Source organism: Chlorocebus sabaeus, chromosome 25 (genome assembly GCF_047675955.1).
Source record: "Chlorocebus sabaeus isolate Y175 chromosome 25, mChlSab1.0.hap1, whole genome shotgun sequence".
NCBI classification, from domain to species: Eukaryota; Metazoa; Chordata; class Mammalia; order Primates; family Cercopithecidae; genus Chlorocebus; species Chlorocebus sabaeus.
The window spans coordinates 53,637,393-53,659,523 of record NC_132928.1 but is presented as its reverse complement, the minus strand read 5'-3'; the positions used below and the strand labels follow the sequence as shown (position 1 = coordinate 53,659,523).

Genomic DNA, 22,131 nt, shown 5'->3' with positions numbered 1-22,131 from the left:
TAGAAAGCTGAAACTGGATCCCTTCCTTACATCTTATAAAAAAATTAATTCAAGGTGAATTAAAGAGTTAAATGTTAGACCTAAAACCATAAAAACCCTTGAAGAAAACCTAAGCAATACCATTCAGGACACAGGCATGGACAAGGACTTCATAACAAACATCAAAAGCAATGGCCACAAAAGCCAAAATTGACAAATGGGATCTAATTAAACTAAAGAGCTTCCGCACAGCAAAAGAAACTACCATGAGAGTGAACAGGCAACCTACAGAATGGGAGAAAATTTTTGCAATCTATCCATCTGACAAAGGGCTAATACCCAGAATCTACAAAGAACTTAAACAAATTTACAAGGAAAAATCAAACAACCCCATCAAAAAGTGGGCAAAGGATATAAACAGACACTTTTCAAAAGAAGACATTTATGCAGCAAACAGACATATGAAAAAATGCTCATCATCACTGGTCATCAGAGAAATGCAAATCAAAACCACAATGAGATGCCATCTCACACCAGTTAGAATGGCGAGCGTTAAAAAGTCGGGGAACAACAGGTGCTGGAGAGGATGTGGGGAAATTGGAACATTTTTACACCGTTGGTGGGACTGTAAACTAGTTGAACCATTGTGGAAGACAGTGTGGTGATTCCTCAAGGATCTAGAACTAGAAATATCATTTGACCCAGCCATCTCATTACTGGGTATATACCAAAAGGATTATAAATCATGCTACTACAAAGACCCACGCACTTGTATGTTTATTGCGGCACTATTCACAATAGCAAAGACTTGGAACCAACCCAAATGCCCATCAATGATAGACTGGATTAAGAAAATATGGCACATATACACCATGGAATATTATGCAGCCATAAAAAAGGATGAGTTCACGTCCTTTGTAGCGACATGGATGAAGCTGGAAACCATCATTCTGAGCAAACTATCGCAAGGACAGAAAACCAAACACCACATGTTCTCAGTCATAGGTGGGAACTGAACAATGAGAACAGTTGGACACAGGGCAGGGAACATCACACACCAGGGCCTGTTTTGGGGTGGGGGAGGGGGGAGGGGTAGCATTAGGGATACCTAATGTAAATGACGAGTTAATGGGTGCAGCAAACCAACATGGCACATATATACATATGTGACAAACCTGCATGTTGTGCACATGTACCCTAGAACTTAAAGTACAATAATAATAATAATAATAAAAAGAATGAACTGCTGATACATACAAAACAGAATGAATCTCAAAAACACTGAATAACAGTCATACACAAAAGGTAATGTTATTACATAACTTTGTCATATAAGGATTAAAAACAGGTGAGTTATGAGTTTCTAGAAGTCAGTATAATATTTGCCCCTGAAGAACTGGGACTGAATTTGAAAGTAGTATAAGGCAAGATGAATGTTCCATATCTTCATCTAGGCGTTGTGCAATCACCTGTATGTCTGTGTCAAATCTCATTCAAGCAAATACATAAGATCTGTGCTTTTCTTTATATGTATTTTACCTCCATTTCAAAAAAGGCAAAATAAAAAATTATTTTATTATTATTACTTCCAAAAAAAAAAAGAAAAGGAAAATGAGTTACTTTTTCATTATCCCTACACTGTAGCCTTACAACCTGGAATTATTGGAATCGTTCTTAACTATAAGAAATAGCTACTTGGCTGGGCGCAGTGGCTCACACCTGTAATCCCAGCACTTTGGGAGGCCGAGTCGGGTGCATCACTGGAGGTTGGCAGTTCAACACCAGCCCGACCAACATGGAGAAACCCCATCTCCACTAAAAATACAAAATTAGCTGGGCATGGTGGTGCATGCCTGTAATCCCAGCTACTCGGGAGGCTGAGGCTGGAGAATCACCTGAACCAGGGAGGCGGAGGTTGCGGTGAGCCGAGGTCATGCCACTGCACTCCAGCCTGGGCAACAACAGCAAAACTCCGTCTCCAAAAAAAAAAAAAATCTATTTAATATTGATTATCAGATTAAGAGGCAATAATATACACATGCCAAAGAGTCTGATATATTCATTAGAAGAACAAAATAACAAAATCAGATACAAAGGCAATAAGCTTGAAAAATGTTAGTATAAAAATTCTATACAAAACAAAGGTTTTTGGTCCTAAATATATGTTATTTACTTGCTAGCACAACTTCACCAATAACAATACCACAATGCCAAATGCATAAAGTAAAAGTACTAAGGTACTGTAGTGTATACTACAGTGTATCCCTGCTTTGATAAAACTAGATGGGAGGAGGTAAGAGTCATATTTTAAAGCACTGCCTCAATCTGAGAACTAAACTCTGAAATTTTTTTCTTTCTTGCCCAAATTCCTATGCCAAAATCTCCTTAAGCTGATAAGCAACTTCAGCAAAGTCTCAGGATACAAAATTAATGTGCAAAAATCACAAGCATTCTTATACACCAGTAACAGTCAAACAGAGAGCCAAATCAGGAATGAACTTCCATTCACAATTGCTTCAAAGAGAATAAAATACCTAGGAATCCAACTTACAAGGGATGTAAAGGACCTCTTCAAGGAGAACTACAAACCACTGCTCAGTGAAATAAAAGAGGACACAAACAAATGGAAGAACATACCATGCTCATGGATAGGAAGAATCAATACCGTGAAAATGGCCATACTGCCCAAGGTAATTTATAGATTCAATGCCATCCCCATCAAGCTACCAATGAGCTTCTTCACAGAATTGGAAAAAACTGCTTTAAAGTTCATATGGAACCAAAAAAGAGCCCGCATCTCCAAGACAATCCTAAGTCAAAAGAACAAAGCTGGAGGCATCACGCTACCTGACTTCAAACTATACTACAAGGCTACAGTAACCAAAACAGCATGGTACTGGTACCAAAACAGAGATATAGACCAATGGAACAGAACAGAGTCCTCAGAAATAATACCACACATCTACAGCCATCTGATCTTTGACAAACCTGAGAGAAACAAGAAATGGGGAAAGGATTCCCTATTTAATAAATGGTGCTGGGAAAATTGGCTAGCCATAAGTAGAAAGCTGAAACTGGATCCTTTCCTTACTCCTTATACGAAAATTAATTCAAGATGGATTAGAGACTTAAATGTTAGACCTAATACCATAAAAATCCTAGAGGAAAACCTAGGTAGTACCATTCAGGACATAGGCATGGGCAAAGACTTCATGTCTAAAACACCAAAAGCAACGGCAGCAAAAGCCAAAATTGACAAATGGGATCTCATTAAACTAAAGAGCTTCTGCACAGCAAAAGAAACTACCAACAGAGTGAACAGGCAACCTACAGAATGGGAGAAAATTTTTGCAATCTACTCATCTGACAAAGGGCTAATATCCAGAACCTACAAAGAACTCAAACAAATTTACAAGAAAAAAACAAACAACCCCATCAAAAAGTGGGCAAAGGATATGAACAGACATTTCTCAAAAGAAGACATTCATACAGCCAACAGACACATGAAAAAATGCTCATCATCACTGGCCATCAGAGAAATGCAAATCAAAACCACAATGAGGTACCATCTCACACCAGTTAGAATGGCGATCATTCAAAAGTCAGGAAACAACAGGTGCTGGAGAGGATGTGGAGAAATAGGAACACTTTTACACTGTTGGCGGGAGTGTAAACTAGTTCAACCATTATGGAAAACAGTATGGCGATTCCTCAAGGATCTAGAACTAGATGTACCATATGACCCAGCCATCCCATTACTGGGTATATACCCAAAGGATTATAAATTATGCTGCTATAAAGACACATGCACACGTATGTTTATTGCAGCACTATTCACAATAGCAAAGACTTGGAATCAACCCAAATGTCCATCAGTGACAGATTGGATTAAGAAAATGTGGCACATATACACCATGGAATACTATGCAGCCATAAAAAAGGATGAGTTTGTGTCCTTTGTAGGGACATGGATGCAGCTGGAAACCATCATTCTTAGCAAACTATCACAAGAACAGAAAACCAAACACCGCATGTTCTCACTCATAGGCAGGAACTGAACAATGAGATCACTTGGACTCGGGAAGGGGAACATCACACACCGGGGCCTATCATGGGGAGGGGGGAAGGGGGGAGGGATTGCATTGGGAGTTATACCTGATGTAAATGACGAGTTGATGGGTGCAGCACACCAACATGGCACAAGTATACATATGTAGCAAACTTGCACGTTGTGCACATGTACCCTACAACTTAAAGTTTAATCATAATAAATAAATTAAAAAAAAAAAAAAGAAGACTGCGGAGTCATGCCTTACAAACAACAACATCTCATCAGATGGGTTTTATTTAACCCTATATAATCGCTCTTAGTTTTCAACCTGACTCTGAATAATGTCACATGACAGATAAAGAAGGAAATCAATATACTTTATCCCCAAATATGTTTTTTGCTATATTTTGAAATGACCCTGCAAAGCAGTCTTTTGTGGGGAAAATTTTGCATCTGTATTAACATAACTACACCCTTCCCCTTCCAGGCCCTCCCAATCCTGAAGAGATTCTGAGAGTCCAGCCTAATTGGGAAACTTCTGCCATCTACTGCCTCTAAAGGTGGCCACCTATGAGACTTCATCTACATAAAAATTTTGGTCTTCAGAACCCCTTATCTTAACCCAGACTCTCCTTTCTATTAATTTCAGATCTTTAGATAGTAACTTATCTCTTTGAACCAAGAGCCAATCAAAAAATCTTTGAATCCATGTGTGACCTGTAAGCCAATCCCTGTTCCCACCCCGTGTCCCTGCCTGCTGTCCTGCCTTTCCAGATTGAATCAATGTAAACTTCATAAGTAATGATAGGTGTCTTATGTATCCTTAAAATGTATACCAACCACCTTGGGCACATGTTCTCAGGACCTCTTGAGACTGTGCCTCGGGCCAGGGTCACTCATTTTGGCTTTTTTTTTTTTGGCTCCAAACAAACCTCTTTTAAAAAAAGTTTATTTGACTCTAAATAAACTTCTTTAAATATTTTATAGCATTTGACTCTCTTTGTCAACAACTCACAAGAAAGTAAGATAATTTTCAAAGACTTAACAAATAGGAAGGTGAACTCAGAGATGTAATGATAAACAAAATGTAACAGCAGCAGCACAGGGCAGGGGCAAGAGGAGGACAATACCTAAACAAAAACAAGTAACTGATTGCGATTTGGAGAATTAAGCCCAGGGACCACAAGTAGAGAAATTGAAAACAGAATTTACAAACTAGAAATCTGAAAGAACTGCCCAGAATGTAGGATAAAAGCCAGGAAGACAAAAAATTTGAAAAACAATGTAACAGGCAAAAAAGAATAATAGTTTGAAATATGCCCAGAGACCCAGAAGAAAAGATCAAGAAACTAAAAGAAATATTGGAAGAGTTGATGGCTGAGATTTTTCCAGAACTGAAAACAGACAAGAACACATAGATAAATTATTCTGATCAAGTGAGATAATTAAAAAGAAACCCACAATTAGACACACTAAGGTGAAACTGTGTTTCTGGCTATACAGCAAAAAGATCTTAAAATCAGAAGAAAGATCATTCATTTAGGAACAATAATTAAAAAGGCAAAATGCTTTTCAAGAGCAGTCGAAAGCTAGAACAAAAAGGACATCAATAATCTTAAAAAAGTTGAGACAAAGTTAATTCCAACCTAAAAGTCAGAACCCCAAAAGGCTATCTCACAACATCATAAACAAAAACGAAGTTTATTACCAGTGAGCCATCTCTAAAAGAATTTCTGGCTGTAATCCCAGCTATGCGGGAGGCTGAGGCAGGGGAATTGCTTGAACCCAGGAGGCGGAGGTTGCAGCGAGCCGAGATCGCGCCACTGTGCCACTGTACTCAAGCCTGGGCGACACAGCGAGACTCCGTTTCAAAAAAAAAAAACCTCTGAAATTGTGTACTTGAATAATACAATGACATAAACTGGAAGATCTGAGACACAAAATGAAAAAGAGAGCAAGGAAACTAGCAAATAAACGATTATAAATATTACTGTTAATTATCATATTTAGTTTATGGGGCTTAAGAATAAGACAAAAACTATCCAACTAACAACATATAACTCAGAAGAAAGTGACAAAAGTTGCATTCTGGAGCTCTTATACTGTTCAGGAAGGTAATTAAGATACTCTGTTTAGATGATAAGTGTGAATAAATTTCAAGGACAACTACTGAAAGCACAGTGACAGAATAGGTAACAATCAAACCAGAAGAGGGATGGTGAGAGGCGGTAAAAAAGTAAGAAAAAAATAAAAAACTGAGAAAAACAGCAAGTATAATAAGTAAAAAAGAATGAAATTATATCAGTATTAGCAATAAATAAATGGAAATAATCACTAATAGAAATAGTGACAGAATAATTTAAAATAAAGGTATGCTATCTGCTAAAGAAATACTTAAAACAGAGACAAACTAAAAAATTGGGATAACATGAAAGAGTACTAACTAAAAGAGAAAAAACAGATTCAAGATGAAAAACATTAATAAGGATGAAAATAGCCACTGCATATGAGAAAAAGTTCAATTTAACAATTATATACCTGTCTGTATGTAATAATAGAGCGTTAACCTTTTTCAGGCAGAAATTGCCAGAGAAATAGACAAACCTATTAACACAATGGGAGATGAATCTTCAAGTCAACTGAGTTATGCAACTAGTGTTATGCAAGTAACACTAGTTTATATATGGTCAAATATGAAATTTGATATAGTGAACACATAGAAAACACTATGCCTAATTAAAAAATAGGCATTTTTCTTAAGCATGCATGGAACATTTACAAAAACTGATCATGTACTATGTTACTGGATAGTATGTTTACAATCTTGAGAAAGGGCAGAATTTCTTAAATGAATCACAAAGTATTAATTATAAAAATTATAAATTTCATGACATAGAAATTAAGAACTTCTGTTCACCAAAATCCATCATTAAAAAGGCGAGACAATAAGATACAAAATATAAGAAGATAATTGCAAAATCCAAAAACAAATGATTAGTATCCAGAATACATCTATTTCTCTAAGACCAACACAAAAAAATGGGAAAAGACTTGAAACGCCATTTTACAAAAGACAAAATATAAAAGCCAATAAATATAAGAAAAGGTGCTGTTTTATAGTGACAGGAAAATAAAAATTAAAGTCACAACTATGTTCTATTTATTACCACTAAGGTGACAATCATTTGGAAGTCCAACAATACTAATTATCAGCAAGAATGCTGAGAACCTGGAACTCATATACTCATGTAGTGGGAGTTTTAAATTGATAAAAGCATGCTGGAAAACAATTTGTTATTAACTCAAAATGTGAATTTTGCATATCCAATGCCCTTCAATTCCTCTCCTAGGTACATATCTAGGGAAACTCTTGCACCTTTGCATCTGGAGACATGTACAAAGATGCCCTTAATAGCAAGAACAACAAAAACACTAGAAATACATATAATGTATACAGATTGAATTGAAAAATTATAATATGTTAACACAATGGAATATTATACATCAGTGACAATCAACTACAGCCACAGGCATCAGAAATTAATCTCTGAAAAAACAAATCTCAGAAACCTACGTACTACAATATTTTTATAAAGTTCAAATATAGCCAAAACAAATAATATAGGGATGTGTATACATGTGATAAAACTTTTTAAAAAGTCAACATACTGATAAACATAAATATCAGAAAAATAATTATATTTGGATAGGAAGCAGGTGATAAAATTGGTTAGGAACACATGAGTAACCTGTATACTACTTTTAATGTTCTATTATTAAATAACACAAAAGCTGGTTCCATGAAAGTTTTACTATATTTCTAATTTACATATTAATGAAATATATTCCTTTGTAGGTACCAACATATTTTTTATAAATACTAAGATCGTAATTTTAGATTTTAGCCTGTAGATCTCTTAAAAAGTGATCTGACTGGGCGCGGTGGCTCATGCCTGTAATCCCAGCTGTTTCAGAGGCCGAGGTGGGCAGATCACGAGGTCAAGAGACTGAGACTATCCTGGCCAACATGGTGAAACCCTGTCTCAAAATATAAAAATTAGCAGCCAGGCGTGGTAGCTCACGCCTATAATCCCAGCACTTTGGGAGGCTGAGAAGGGTGGATCACAAGGTCAGGCGATCGAGACCATCCTGGCTAACATGGTGAAACTGTCTCTACTAAAAACGCAAAAAACTTAGCTGGGCATGGTGGTGGGTGCCCACAGTCCCAGCTACTTGGCAGGCTGAGGCAGCAGAATGCCATGAACATGGGAGGCGGACCTTGCAGTGAACAGAGATCACGCCACTGCACTCCAGCCTGGGTGACAGAGTGAGAGACTCCATCTCAAAAAACAAAAAAAAAATTAGCTGGGCATGGGGGTGCACACCTGTCGTCCCAGCTACTCGGGAAGCTGAGGCAGGAGAATCGCTTGAACCCAGGAGGCGGAGGCTGAGGTTGCAGTGAGCCGAGATTGCACCACTGCACTCCAGTCTGGTGACAGAGCGAGACTCTGTCTCAAAAAAAAAGAGAAAAAAAAGTGATCTGTTTAATGGAAAAACATGTAAGACTTCAAAGTCTGAAAGATGAGAATAATTAACAATAATCAGAAACAGGGCATATAAAACAAATAAGTAGTCAGCAACACTGTTTTATTTTATTTTACTTATTTATTTGGCTTCCAGTTTTTACAGTAAACTCACTGTCTCAATTATTTTCCAATATTTATTCTTGACATTTCTTAAATTTATTCAAAACCCTAGAGCAAATCCTTTATTCAAAAATCCTACAAGCAACTAGGTTGCCTCAAAATTGTTGGTAAATATGCAACACTTGGGTCTTCGTCATATGCCAGTTTAATTATTAAATTACAAATAATATTAATATAAAAAATATAAATGTGCTATGTATGCAGAGATAAATGTTTTGAAAATATATACTGGATTCAGATAGTCTACAAGGCTAATCCTCAAATAAAACAATCTAAAGATAAGCTCTTTTACTTAGAGGTAGATATAAATACGACACAAATCAAACAGAAATATTCATCAATCATGTTAATTTTACCTATCTTGGCTCTAAAGAAAAATGATCACATCTACCAAACTCAAAGATAATTAAATTTCACCACAGCAAAAACAGAAGCCTATCTTATTTGGTCATTGGAAAAAGTTAAAAACAAAAAAAAAAGTCCTCAAATAAATGCTAGAAAGTTAACAGGCATACTATGAAGATAAAAGAGCAAATTAGATGATTATACAAAAAAAATTTATGGTCAGCCTGTAAATTATGAAAAATCTTTACAAATATAACAACTTTAATTCCCAATAAATGCAATTAACATGAAAACAGAAAAGCAGCAATCAAAACTGAATATTCTATTTCATATACTTAATATAAAATAGTGAAGTACAAAAGCACTGAGATCTTCAAAAGACTAATGAAATCAATGCTTGTCTAATAAAAGAAGTAACTTACCATGGCAAAGTTCTCTGTCAATTCCACTAAGAGAAGACTCCTACTTTAAATGAAACTAAAAATATCTGTATGGTTGACTGAAACCTGATTTTTTCCAATCTATAAATACTTTTCTCTCAAACTAATTTCATAAATTAACACTGCACGGAAAACTATCATTATCTGCACAATAAGTAAACTTTGTAAGTTCAGGGAATACATACAAAATAATAAATTATTAAACCCATACACATATTTTCATACAAGCAGATTTAATGACTAGCTTTAAAGCAAAAAATTACAGAATTCAGAATAGTGGTTATCATACTGTGATCCCCAAAATGTGGCTGACGACCACTGGGGGCTCTCTAAGATCTTTTCAGGAATCTGGGAGGACAAAGCTTTGTTCTTAAAAATGTAAGATGCTATTTGTGGCCTGGTGTGGTGGCTCACACCTGTAATCCCAGCTCTTTGAGAGGCCAAGGCAGGCAGATCACTTGAATCCAGGAGATCCAGACCAGCCTGTGCAACAAGGCAAAACCCTGTCTCTATAAAAAACATGCAAAAAATTAGCTGGACATGGTGGTGCACACCTGCAGTCCCAGCTATTGGGGAGGGTGAGGTAGGAGGATGGCTCGAGCCCAGGGGGTGGCAGCAGTGAGCTGAGATCCTACCACAGTACTCCAGCTGGTGTGAGAGAGCAAGACCTTGTCTCAAAAAAAAAAAAAAAAAAAATTCTTTGCAATTTTCATTGTGCTTATGTTTGTACTTGTGATACAAAAGCAAAGATCAGTATAAGACTGCTGGTCTCTTAGCACAAATAAAGGCAATGGCACCAAATCCCGCTGGTAGATACTGTTCTTCACTACTACATAATTTTTTTAAAAACATATAAAAATCTAAGAATCAGTTCACTTAAGGATGCCCTTAACAAGGCCACACAAAGTAACTGCATTATATCCAGGCCTTGGCATGTATACCTTTTTACTATTCTGCGTCAAAATGGGAAGTATGCACTGTGCTTTACCTGCTAGCAGGATTCTCTCTCACTTTGCTGAGCGTCTTTTTTTTTTTCCTTTTTGCCCAATAAATTCCACTTTCCTCACCCTTCTAGGTGTTCACGAGCCTAATCTTTCCTAGTTGTGTGACAAGAGCCTGGTTTTAGCTGAACTAAGGAGAAAGTTCTGCAACATTTTTGCTGCCCAACGTGGGGCCCAAGGAAGGGTGAGTAAAATGTGAACCCAAAACCTCTCACTTTCGCTTTTGAGCCTTGTGGTCCTATGGCATGCTTCTTCTTTTTTTTCAGGACAGTAAGGGCCCCGTCTTTTCTTTTACAATACTGGAGGTGGTCCACACCCACTTCAATGGCCACAGACTTGGGCTCAGGATGGTTGGGTGAATGGCAGCTCCCTGCTCCCCTTACCTTCTGGTTTGGGTGTGTGGCCATGTTTGCCACATGAGTGTGCAGTGTCCAATGGCCACACAGGGCGGGAATAAGGCATAGCCACTGCCCAGGTCTCAAGGCAGCCTCGGGGGCCTGGGCCCTGCGTGGCTGACTGGCCAGACTACCACTGGTCTGAGACAGGGGGAAAGGAACCCATTTGTATAAGACTAAGAGGTTCTTCCCCCAGGGTTACCCTTACATTATGAACTTTTTTTTTTTTTTTTTTTTTTTGTCTACCTATTAGCAGTTAACTTTTATGTGAGAGGATTTTTTTTTTCTTTTTAGAAAATGTTTTACTAGGCCAAGACCCCAACTATCACTATTTATATTCTCTGTAAAGTTTTAACTACGAAAAAGGATTTAGGATGTTAGTCTTAAGCTGTAGCCAATCTGGTCTGCTTTAAATGACTTTCTGTATGGTAAGCAGCAAACTCTGCTGCAGGCCTCCGTCTTGTTTTACTTCCTTGGGAGCCAGACCTGTAACCACAAGGCAATGTTTTGCTCTGCCTCTGCCATTTTACATTTGTGGCCTGGTGTTCAATCCTGGCTTAGGGAATGAGTCCTTTCTGGTTTGGTATCTGTGCAACCTTTGCTATTTGTTGACTCTCTTCCCTTCCACGAACCGCCTTGGATTTTACTTTCTTTGAGCCTTTAGTAAAGTTTGAAAGTCAAAAATATTGGCCACTTGGGATGGCTAAAGTCAGGTAATAGGGAATTTAAAAGAATTTTCTTAAACAACCCTCAGCTTAATTAAAAGTAGATATCCAAGTTGTAGGCATATATATAAGGTCTTTATGTTTTTCTTTTCTTGGACCTTGTTTTGTTGAAAAAAAGTCTTTTTCTCAGCCAACTGAATTATTTTTCTCCATTTTTCCTTGCCACTCTCAATGCACACGAGAAGGAAGAGACCTCTTTTTTCCTCATGGAACACCAGTAATTAAAAGCAAACAGATCTCTCTCAAAATCTGTTTCTGCCTCATTTACGCCTGTTTGTTAGGCCTTAGAAACTGAATGTTTTCCTAGCCCTGTCTCTTAAAGGTTCCACCCAGGTGCCAATAATCCAATTAGGAGATTGGCAAATGAAAGATCTGATGACAACTGGGTTTTCTTCTATCTGTGTACTTATTTATGTGTTGTGTATGTGATGGCTATAAAAAAAACTCTAATAGGCTGGGTGCAGTGGCTCGAGCCTGTAATCCTAGCACTTTGGGAAGCTGAGGCAGATGGATCACCTGAGGTCAGGAGTTTGAGACCCACCTGGCCAGCATGGTGAAACCCCAACTCTACTAAAAATACAAAAAGTAACCAGATACGGTGGCACACGCCTGAAATCCTGGCTACAAGGGAGGCTGAGGTGGGAGAGTCACATGAACCCAGGAAGCGGAGGTTGCAGTGAGCCGAGATCGTGCCGCTGCACTCCACTCCAGCCTGGAAAACAGAGTAAAACTACAACTCAAAAAAAAAAAAAAAAAAAAAAGCTCTAATTGGCCTAAAGGAAGAGAAACGCTTTGATCAATTATTTTTTAAAAGGAAAATAAAAGCTGTGGTACCTTTCAGTTCATGTGACTTTAATCTTTGAGAAATAAAAACAGCCTTCAAGATTATTGGTAAAATGCAGACGTAATTAAAATGTAAATAGGTAAACTAAATTATATAGGTCAGATATTAGGTTTGCTAAATGTTTTAAGGTTATAACCTGCTTTTTTTTGGTTTATGAGAACCATTTAACTTGATGGCTTCACATTTGGTAAAACCTAGCGACATATGGAACTAACTATGCCTTAATTATGCTGGAAGAAGTCAAACCTTGGCTGCACCAAGCAATTAATTAAAACAACTTACCAGGTTTTACATTAAAGTTAAAATTGCTAAGAGTTACCATTATAATATGTAATTGAAACTACTGGAAATAGATTTACATGTGAGGTGTGTTATGATGTGTTTTTAATAAAACATTATAAGAAGGCATGGAAATGTAAAATTTTGCCTAGGGTCTAAGGATTGTTTTGAATTAGATAAGATAAAGCTAGAAGTTCAAACAAGTGATGGAGGGATTGTAAAAATTAATCTTCCAAAATAAATTCTGTGTTAACATACTAACTTCAAAAAGGCATTATATGGTTTTTCTGTAAACTAAGCATTAAAATAAAAGCAGAAAAACATACTCTTAAGGAACTAATCTGCTCTTTAGGAAAATTTGTAAAGGGTTATAAAAGGTTTTTGTTCTTCAGATTTCTGAGTCATCATTTTGGCAAAATAAATAACTTATCTGGAATAATCTGCAATTCTATTTCATAACATCAAGAGTTTTAAGCCTCTAACATATTTAACAGGCTTCCCAAAATCAAACTTCAGTTTTGAAATTGTCTTTCCTGACGCCCAGCTTTTGGATGCTGCAGAGAGTCCCTGGAGTATCCAAAAGAGGGGTAAACAGAACATGTTTACTCACATGAGATTGCCAAAATGGTGTTCAATCTTCTTTAGGTTTTATTTTGGTGATTACTACTAATATATGTTTCAAAATTGTATGGGATTCCAAAAATTCTGATGTCTAAAGTATATGCTATCTGTCATAATTAAGGTTGTCATGTTAAGCTACTGTAAACCACAGAGATAATTGAACTACTTTGTCAACTGTGTTTCTAACTGTAACTACCCTGGATATTTTGTTTTTCACAGATAATTGCTGTCTTGTTTTGATCCTTAAAAAAAAATGGCTTATAACAAGCTATATGACTCTAACAGGCACTCTCAAATACAGGTTTCTAATAACTTTGGAGATTGTAACATTACAATACAGGAAAAACATGTAGGACTCATGAAGAGCTAAAATGAATATCAAGCAAAACAAGAGTTAACTAAATGAACTGAACTCATAGAAAACTGGGGCAATCTTTTTAACTTTTGTTTGCAATATTGCTGATCCTTGTTTTGTTTTTTCAGAGCCAAGGAAACTTATTCTGAACTATTTACAGCCTCTAATAATTGAGTATGGTACATTCCTGTGAACAAAATTTGAAGCATATTTCTCTCTCCCCGCCCCCGCCTGGCTTCTCCAGAATTTGGAAACTAGTTGTAAGTGTTCTTAACTTAACGGCAATATAGTTGTTTACATCATTGCAATAAGAATCCATTTTCTTTTGCAACAGGATGCAACTGGAGAAATGCTGTTTTACCAAGGCTTAACTTGAAGGGTATGCTTCCCTTTAAGGAGTCAAACTTGACTTGCAGAGCCAATAAAAGCCCCTTGGGAAAACTGGCCTCATAGCCTTGTCTACACAGCCACTACAGGGTTCCTGATCTGTGATAAGTAAAGAATGTCACCTTCTGACAGGCCCAGGAGCTCCAACTTTATTTTGAGACTTTAAGAGGGCCAGATCACCCAACTCACAGGCATTTGAGGATACAAAATGATGGCTGGGCTTGGCTTTAAAAGGTCTTATCAGGATTCCTTGTGGAACAGAGTTCCATCCAAGCCAATCTAAAAGGCCGATGTAAAAATAATTAAGCTCGCTGCACTTTAGACAAATAATCAGGCCAAGTATAAGACTAAAGTCTACTTTGTGAACAACTCATTCCTATCATGATTTGTTTTTTAACAAAAATAAGGACTAGCTGGGTGTGGTGGCTCACGCCTGTAAACCCAGCACTTAGGGAGGCCGAGGCAGGCGGATCACCTGAAGTCAGGAGTTCGAGACTAGCCTGGCCAACATGATGAAACCCCATCTTTACTAAAAATACAAAAATTACCCAGGTGCGGAGGCAGGCACCTGCAATCCCAGCTACTTGGGAAGCTAAGGCAGGAGAATCGCTTGTACCCAGGAGGCGGAGGTTGTAGTGAGCCAAGATAGTGCCATTGCACTCCAGCCTGGGCACAAGAGTGAGACTTTGTCTCAAAAAAAAAAAAAAAAAAGGAGACTGGAGAGAGATAAATTATGTTTCAAGATGTATCATACATTTGTCATTAAATTCTAAACTCCTTAGTTATTTTTAAGTTTTTGCCTACATTTTAGACTAACCCTGCTTGTTCTGGTGAACCAACCAGTAGTTTCCAGCTGCAGCTCAAAAAAAAAAAAAAAAAAAAGAAAAAACAAAAGAGATGGGTAATATAGAAATCTGGAACAATATTCAAGTTCTGAGCAACTGTTCTGCTGGGTGATGGGAATAAACAGGATGCCCAACACTTGGAGGTTTCCTTTTTAGGAAACTAAGAACAAGGGAGCTAACCAAAGACAAGAACTATGCACCCAAATCTTAGCAGGCATTAACTATAGCTATCAGTTATCTGGGGTGTCATAAGACATCCTTTTCTCCCTTGTTGGAGGAGGACTCAATTCCACAGCTTCACCTTAGCATTCAGCTTAAGAAAAGGAATCCATGCAACACTCCCCGACCCCCAAGACACATTTTTGTCTCAAACTCAATTCCAAGCTTTAGGTCAAAGCCGTAGGAAAGAAAACTGGATCTGATGGATCCAGAGGCAGATGATAACAGAACTTAAAAAGGAACAGCATAGGTGAGCATGACTGATTTCGTACTGGTTAAACCAAGATTCCCATTGCATAAAGTTCATGCTACTATCCACGGCATAAAAAAGGTCTAGGGAATTCAAAGACTACTGACAGCAAGGAAGATATGGTGTATATGGGTAAGAGTGAATACTCCCACCCTGTAGCATGCCCCTCCCCCCATTAACATCAGTGAAAGCCACTTTGACACCCATGGGTGGCACCCTCTTGTGGTCGCTGGGACTCGGGATCCAAGGACAGAGGAAAGAAAGAGGAACATCTCACTCTCCCTACCTCAAAATACCCCAGGTATTTGCTAGGAAGAAAAGGCAAGCTGGGGCACCTCGCTCCTCTCTTTCTAGATGAGTAGCCATTCATCTTCAGTCTGTAACCCTTTTGAGTCCATCCTGAACCCCTGGGACTCCTTTGAAAAATAAACAAGCCTTCTTTTTCTTTTCTCCTCCTCTGTCCTCTCTTCACTGATAAGTAACTGTGTGTTTGTACTATGGGACACTCCCCTTGGATGTATCCTCCAAACAGGGAAAAGTTAATTTCCCAAATCTTAAACTGGTTGGCCTTAGGATTGGGCTCAGGGGAAGGGAACCCAGAAGCCCAACACGCCAGCAAAAGGGTAAAAGTTTGTTTTACTAGTCAGGCTTCTGCCCCCATCTCCCTGCACTAACTAGTAAAAATCTACAGATTTTTGAGCTGTCTTCACCCTCTCCCCGCTTACTTTGTTTTGATACATGTTTTCTAATAACCCAGTTTGTCTCTTCTTGCCTTTAGGCCCCAAATGGTCACGCAACCGGAGCCTCAGACAACGGCCCCTTTTGCCAGGACCCTCAGATAGGCCTCTCAGGGAGATTTGACTGCCATTTTCCCAAAACAGCACACCCTGTCAGCAGGAAGTAGTTAAGATTAACCTTCCTCCTTATCCTTATCTTTATGGCAGTTAGATATACTTCAGAGGAGAAAATGATAGAGACAGTAGGCAGCCAAGGGTCCCCAGGCAAAACCCCTCCTTCAAGCCTAAAACAGCCTGAAGGCTGAAAAACCAGACAGCCTGTCCTGGAGGAAGCACACCCTTTCCCAGCTGATTCTTTCTGAATAATGTCCACCTGCACACTGAGAGGATGGGGTGGGACCTCAGGAAGTTTGTCATTTGCAGCAGGGAGGAGCCTGGCCTCTTCTGTGCCTGGGTGGTGACCTGGGATTCAATCTGTGAGGCAAGAAACCTGCTAGCATGATTCTGCCTCACTTTGCTGAGAGTTATTTTTCCCTTTTTCCTTTTCGCCCAATAAATTACATTTTCCTCACCCTTGCATGTGCCTGCAAGCTGAATCTTTCCTGGTCACCTAATGAGAGCCTGGTTTTAGCTGAACTAAGGAGAAAGTTTTGCAACAATATCACTACACACATGAAAAGGAAATGTGGTCTAAGAAATATACTTGGTTTCTGTCCAAAGTTCTGAAACTGCCATTGCAAAACTACAGCTAAGACAGTGAAAGAGATCTGACCTAACCAAACTATCTTGCTTCTAACCTCCAAGCTGTCCTTATTCATTCCTGGGCACAGACTGAACTAACTTTGGGAAGAACTTACTTTATAGCTTAAAACAAACAGGGAAACAGCCCTTTCCCAAAACAAACCTCCTTCTTGCCTGGGGAGTAGACATTCTTTGTAGGACTAACAAATTAGCCACAAGATTAGAAATTAAGGTTTAGGAGTCATGCAGCTGGAGGTTATAAGATTCTGACCCTCCTTAAACTGTTCCTAAGATCAGTGCTTGAGATACTTTGCAGACCCAGCACTTGATGGATCAGCTGGCACCAACCAGATAGATTAACTGGCTCATCTGATCTTGTGGCCCTGGCCCAGGAACTGACTCAGTGGAGTCAATTCCCCATGATTTCATCTCTGACCCCACTAATCAGCACTCTTGACTCACTGGACTTCCCCCACCCACCAAATTATCCTTAAAATCTCTGATCCCCAAATGTTTAGGGAGACTGATTTGACTAATAACTCTGATCTTAAGCATAGCTGGCTCTGCATGAATTACTCTTTCTCTATTGCAATTCCCCCCCGTCTTGATAAAACGGTTCTGTCTAGGCATTGGAGAAGGAGAACCCACTGGGCAGTTACAGTTCCTCACACACAGTTCCTAAAATCCTTGGAGTTTCCTGAGTGATATGAGCATCTTTTGTTATTCATAGCAAGTTCGTTTTGATCATACCTGAATTTAGTGAAGTGACTTAGGGTGGGACACCTACAAAACCTTAGGATAAGGCTGGTCAAAAGACCACCAAGTAATTAGAGAGCTGGAACTTTTGCACACATGCCAACCTCCAGGAAATGGCTGAGGCCTGGAGATTAAGCTCTATAAAACTCTATAAAGCTCTTGAACAATAAGATTGAATGAGTTTCCAGGCTGGTGAACGCATTGAGGTCTAGGAGGATCAGGAGAGCATGCATGCCCAGAGAGGGCATGGAAGCTCTGCAAACCATTCTCCTCCTCCCTACCTTGGAATATTTGCATTGTGTTTACCAACTAAGCACCCCCAATCTGAAAATCCAAAGTCCAAAATGCCCCAATTAGCGTTTCTTTTGAGCATCATATCGCAGTTCAAAAAGTTTCAAATCTTGGAACATTTCAAATTCTGGATTTTTAGGTTTCAGATTTCTTATAATTGCATGTAACTCTATAATTATTAATATCTCAAAATTAAAAGTTTAATTTTTAAAATTTACTTTTAAAAACAAAATTTCAGGGCCGGGCGCGGTGGCTCAAGCCTGTAATCCCAGCACTTTGGGAGGCCGAGATGGGTGGATCACGAGGTCAGGAGATCGAGACCATCCTGGCTAACACGGTGAAACCCCATCTCTACTAAAAATACAAAAAAATTAGCCGGGCGTGGTGGCAGGCGCCTGTAGTCCCAGCTACTCGGGAGGCTGAGGCAGGAGAATGGCGTGAACCCAGGAGGCGGAGCTTGCAGTGAGCCGAGATAGTGCCACTGCACTCCAGCCTGGGTGACAGAGCAAGACTCCGCCTCAAAAAAAAAAAAAAAAAAAAAAAAATTTCAGCATTAATAAAATGCTTAGAAATAACCTTATGAAAAATATAAGCAAAGCCTAGAGTTAAAATCAGTATCATAAAGATGTCGATTCTTCCTGAGATAATTGATAAGATAAAGGCAGTTCCAATAAAAAATACCAAGAGGCTTTTTTATGAAGCTAGATAAACTGATACTAAAGTTCCTATGAAAAAACAAACAGGAAGAAATATTCTGCAAAACAATGAAAAAGACAAGCTAAGAAAGGGGAAGAAAAGAAATATTAGACATTAAAACATATAATAAAGCCTCTACAATAAAGAAGTGGTAACAATACAGACTTCCCGGAAAAAGACCAGCAGATAGATGAACTTTTTAAAACAGGGCTGGGGCACATGGCTAGCCATTTGGATGGATGACATTAAATCCACATTTCAAAACATACACTAGAATAAACTCCTAACAGATTGAGAATTTAAATGTAAAAAAATAAAGATGAGACAAGTATTTTAAGAAAGAATGGGTTTCCCTACATCCTGGTTGTAGGAAGAAGCTTTTAACTATGATTCAAAGATCTAGATGTAATTTTTAAAAATTGATAATTTTAACTAAAAACTTTTGAATGGTTAAAAAAAAAAAAACACAAAATAGGAAGAAACTATAGGCAACACAGGTCATAGGTAACAGACTAGTATTCCTAATATAACAAAGTCTTATAAATTGAACCAAAAAAGTCAAGCACCTAATAGAAGAAAACAGTCTGTCAGCTAAAGATACGAGTATGCTACTCACTAATAAGTATATTAGTATACCAGTAAACATATGAAAACACAGTCAATCTCAGTCATAATTAAAGAAACACAAAACTATTTTAAGATACATTTCTCACCTAATATACTGGCAAAAAATAAAAACTATGAAAAGTCATTATATTAGAGATGCTGTGGGGAAAACAGACATATTTACAAGTTGTTGGTGAAGACACAAACTGCTTTTGGGGGGTGGTTTATTTGGTACTATCCATCCATACCTTTGACCCAGCAATCCCACTTCTAGGTATTTACACTGAAGGCATACCTCTAATAATATGAAAATACACAGGCACAACTTAGTCACTGCTATACTGGCTGTAATTTCAAAATAATGGAAACTACCTACTTGTTACTATATAAAAAAGTGATTAAATAAATTATGATACAACCACATGAAGAAGTTTCATGCAGCTGTAAAAAAGAATGAGGAGGACTTCTATGAACTTCTATAGAATTACTTTCCTCATAAATTGTTAAACAAAGTACAGAAAAAGATTACTAGAAAGCTACCCTTTGTGAAAGACAGCAAAAATAAGAAAATGTGCATATGTATCTGCAAATCCGACTAATAAAACTGGTGAACTATAGAGGGTAAAGTAGAAATGGAGTGGAAAAGAGGGAGGTAGGGAAATTGGTAGAAGGGCTGAAAGGGTAGCAGTTATTGATTATAACTTTTTACACAGCTCTGATTTTTAGAATCAGGTTAATATTTTACATATTCAAAAAGGATATATATAATAAGGATGGAAAGTGGGGTAAAATACAAACAGAAGTAAATGAAACTATTTGAAAGAAATGTCACAACTAAAATGAAGAAAATTAAACAAATCTAAATAACCTTTGAATATACTATATTTTCAGTATATATTCTCAGGCTAAAGACAAACGGAATTTCAAAGAAATATCTCTAGTTAGATTTGTTTTCTCAGCAATTTTCATGCTACCTTTTGTATATATATTTTAAGACTATGCAAATAAGTAAATGTATTTTGATCATGAAAGTTAGGTTTCCATCAGAAGAGGAAATTATAAATATAGAAAGGACAAATGCTAAAATGAACCCTAGATATGCTAGAATAGCATGGATTGACCTCAGCTTGTATGGACTGACCACCTAGTTATCTCCAGAGCTACTGACCCTTGCCTACACTATAGAATACATTAACTAAAAATAAATAATTCTCTGTAATCATGAGTTAGTGAGTTGTTTTGGAGCAGAACGCATCAGTTGGTCAGCATTGTTTAGTAATAATAATTGAATTCATGATTTGCATGATTTGTACCTGGTTTCAGTAGTGTCTGTTAAAGCTGGTTATATAACCAAAATGTACACATCTAAGTGACTGAAACCACCTTTGCAAAATTATGACTAAGACAGTGAAAGAGATTTAACCTAACTGACTCCATCTTGCTTCCTCCAAGTTGTCCTTGTTCATTACTAGGCACAGGCTTAACTAACTTCGGGAGGAACTTAGTTTATAGGTTTGTTGTCTTTTGTTTTGTTTTGTTTTTTTTGAGACGGAGTCTCACTCTGCTGCCCAGGCTGGACTGCAGTGGCACGAGCTCAGCTCACTGCAGCCTCTGCCTTATGGGTTCAAGTGATTCTCCTGCCTCAGCATCCTGAGTGGCTGAGATTACAGGCACACATCACCACATCCTGCTAATTTTTGTATTTTTTGTAGAGACGAGGTTTCTCCATGTTGGCCAGGCTGGTCTTGAACTCCTGACCTCAGGTATTCCATCCACCTTGACCTCCCAAAATGCTGGGATTACAGGTGTAAGCATTGCACCCAGCCAATTTACAGGTTACAGTTTAAAACAAAGACCATAACAGCACTTTCCCAAAAACAAAACTCCTTCTTGCTGGCGACTAGACAACTAACACTGGCCACAAGATTAGAAATTATGGTTTAGAAGTTACGCAGCTGGAGGCTACAAGATTCTGACCTTCCCTAAATTGCTCTTAAGATCAGTGCTTGAGATACTTTGCAGACCCTGCACTTGATGGATCAGCTGGCACTACCCAGATTGATTAACTGGCCCATCTGATCTTGTACCCCCCACCCAGAACTGGCCCAGTGCAAGAGGACAACTTCAATTCCCTATGATATCATCTCCTATATAACCAATCAGGCATTTCTGGCTCACTGGCTTCCCCCAACCCACTAAGTTGTCCTTAAAAATTCTTATCCCCAAATGCTCAGGGAGACTGATTAGAGTACCAGCACAGCTGGCTCTGCGTGAATTACACTTTATCACAATTCCTGTCTTGATAAATTGACTCTGTCTAGGCAGTAGGCAAGGTGAATCCACTGAGTGGTTACATGACTAGCTCAACATCAGAGACTCCAACCAAAAGCAGACTTTGGATCTCCTGGTACTCAGGTGCTTCAAACCCAAGCCAGTAGTGATTCTAAATCTGGTAACAAAGCAATTCCTGTGCAACCTAGCAGTGGAAGGACAAAGAATATTGTGACTGAATTCTCTGGATCCCTTTCAATAAATACACTATTGCTGCTAGGCTGTTCTGTATATCCACTGCCTGTAATCACACTGTTCCAGAAATATAAACTGATTCCTGGGAGTTCTTCAGTAATCAAACACAGTGATTAATATGCAATTAATGCTTATATATTATGGTTGTAAATATATAACAATATATATTAATACATACAAATACATATATTTCCTAGCTCTGTTCACTGAGAAAGCTTGCAAGCAATGATAGTCCAAGAACAATGAGCGTACTTAAGATTTTTTGTTTTAAAATATATTTCTCCACTAAAAGAAAAGAGGTTTCTTGGATACAAGACTGATTCCAGGACTGGGGCA

General features: G+C 38.1%; 1 protein-coding gene across 6 annotated transcripts in view; it reads right to left on the bottom strand.

Annotated features, from left to right (window-relative positions):
• The window catches only part of COP1 (COP1 E3 ubiquitin ligase), a 259,066-nt gene that overhangs the window by 136,729 nt on the left and 100,206 nt on the right, over positions 1 to 22,131 (bottom strand). The window lies entirely within an intron of this gene.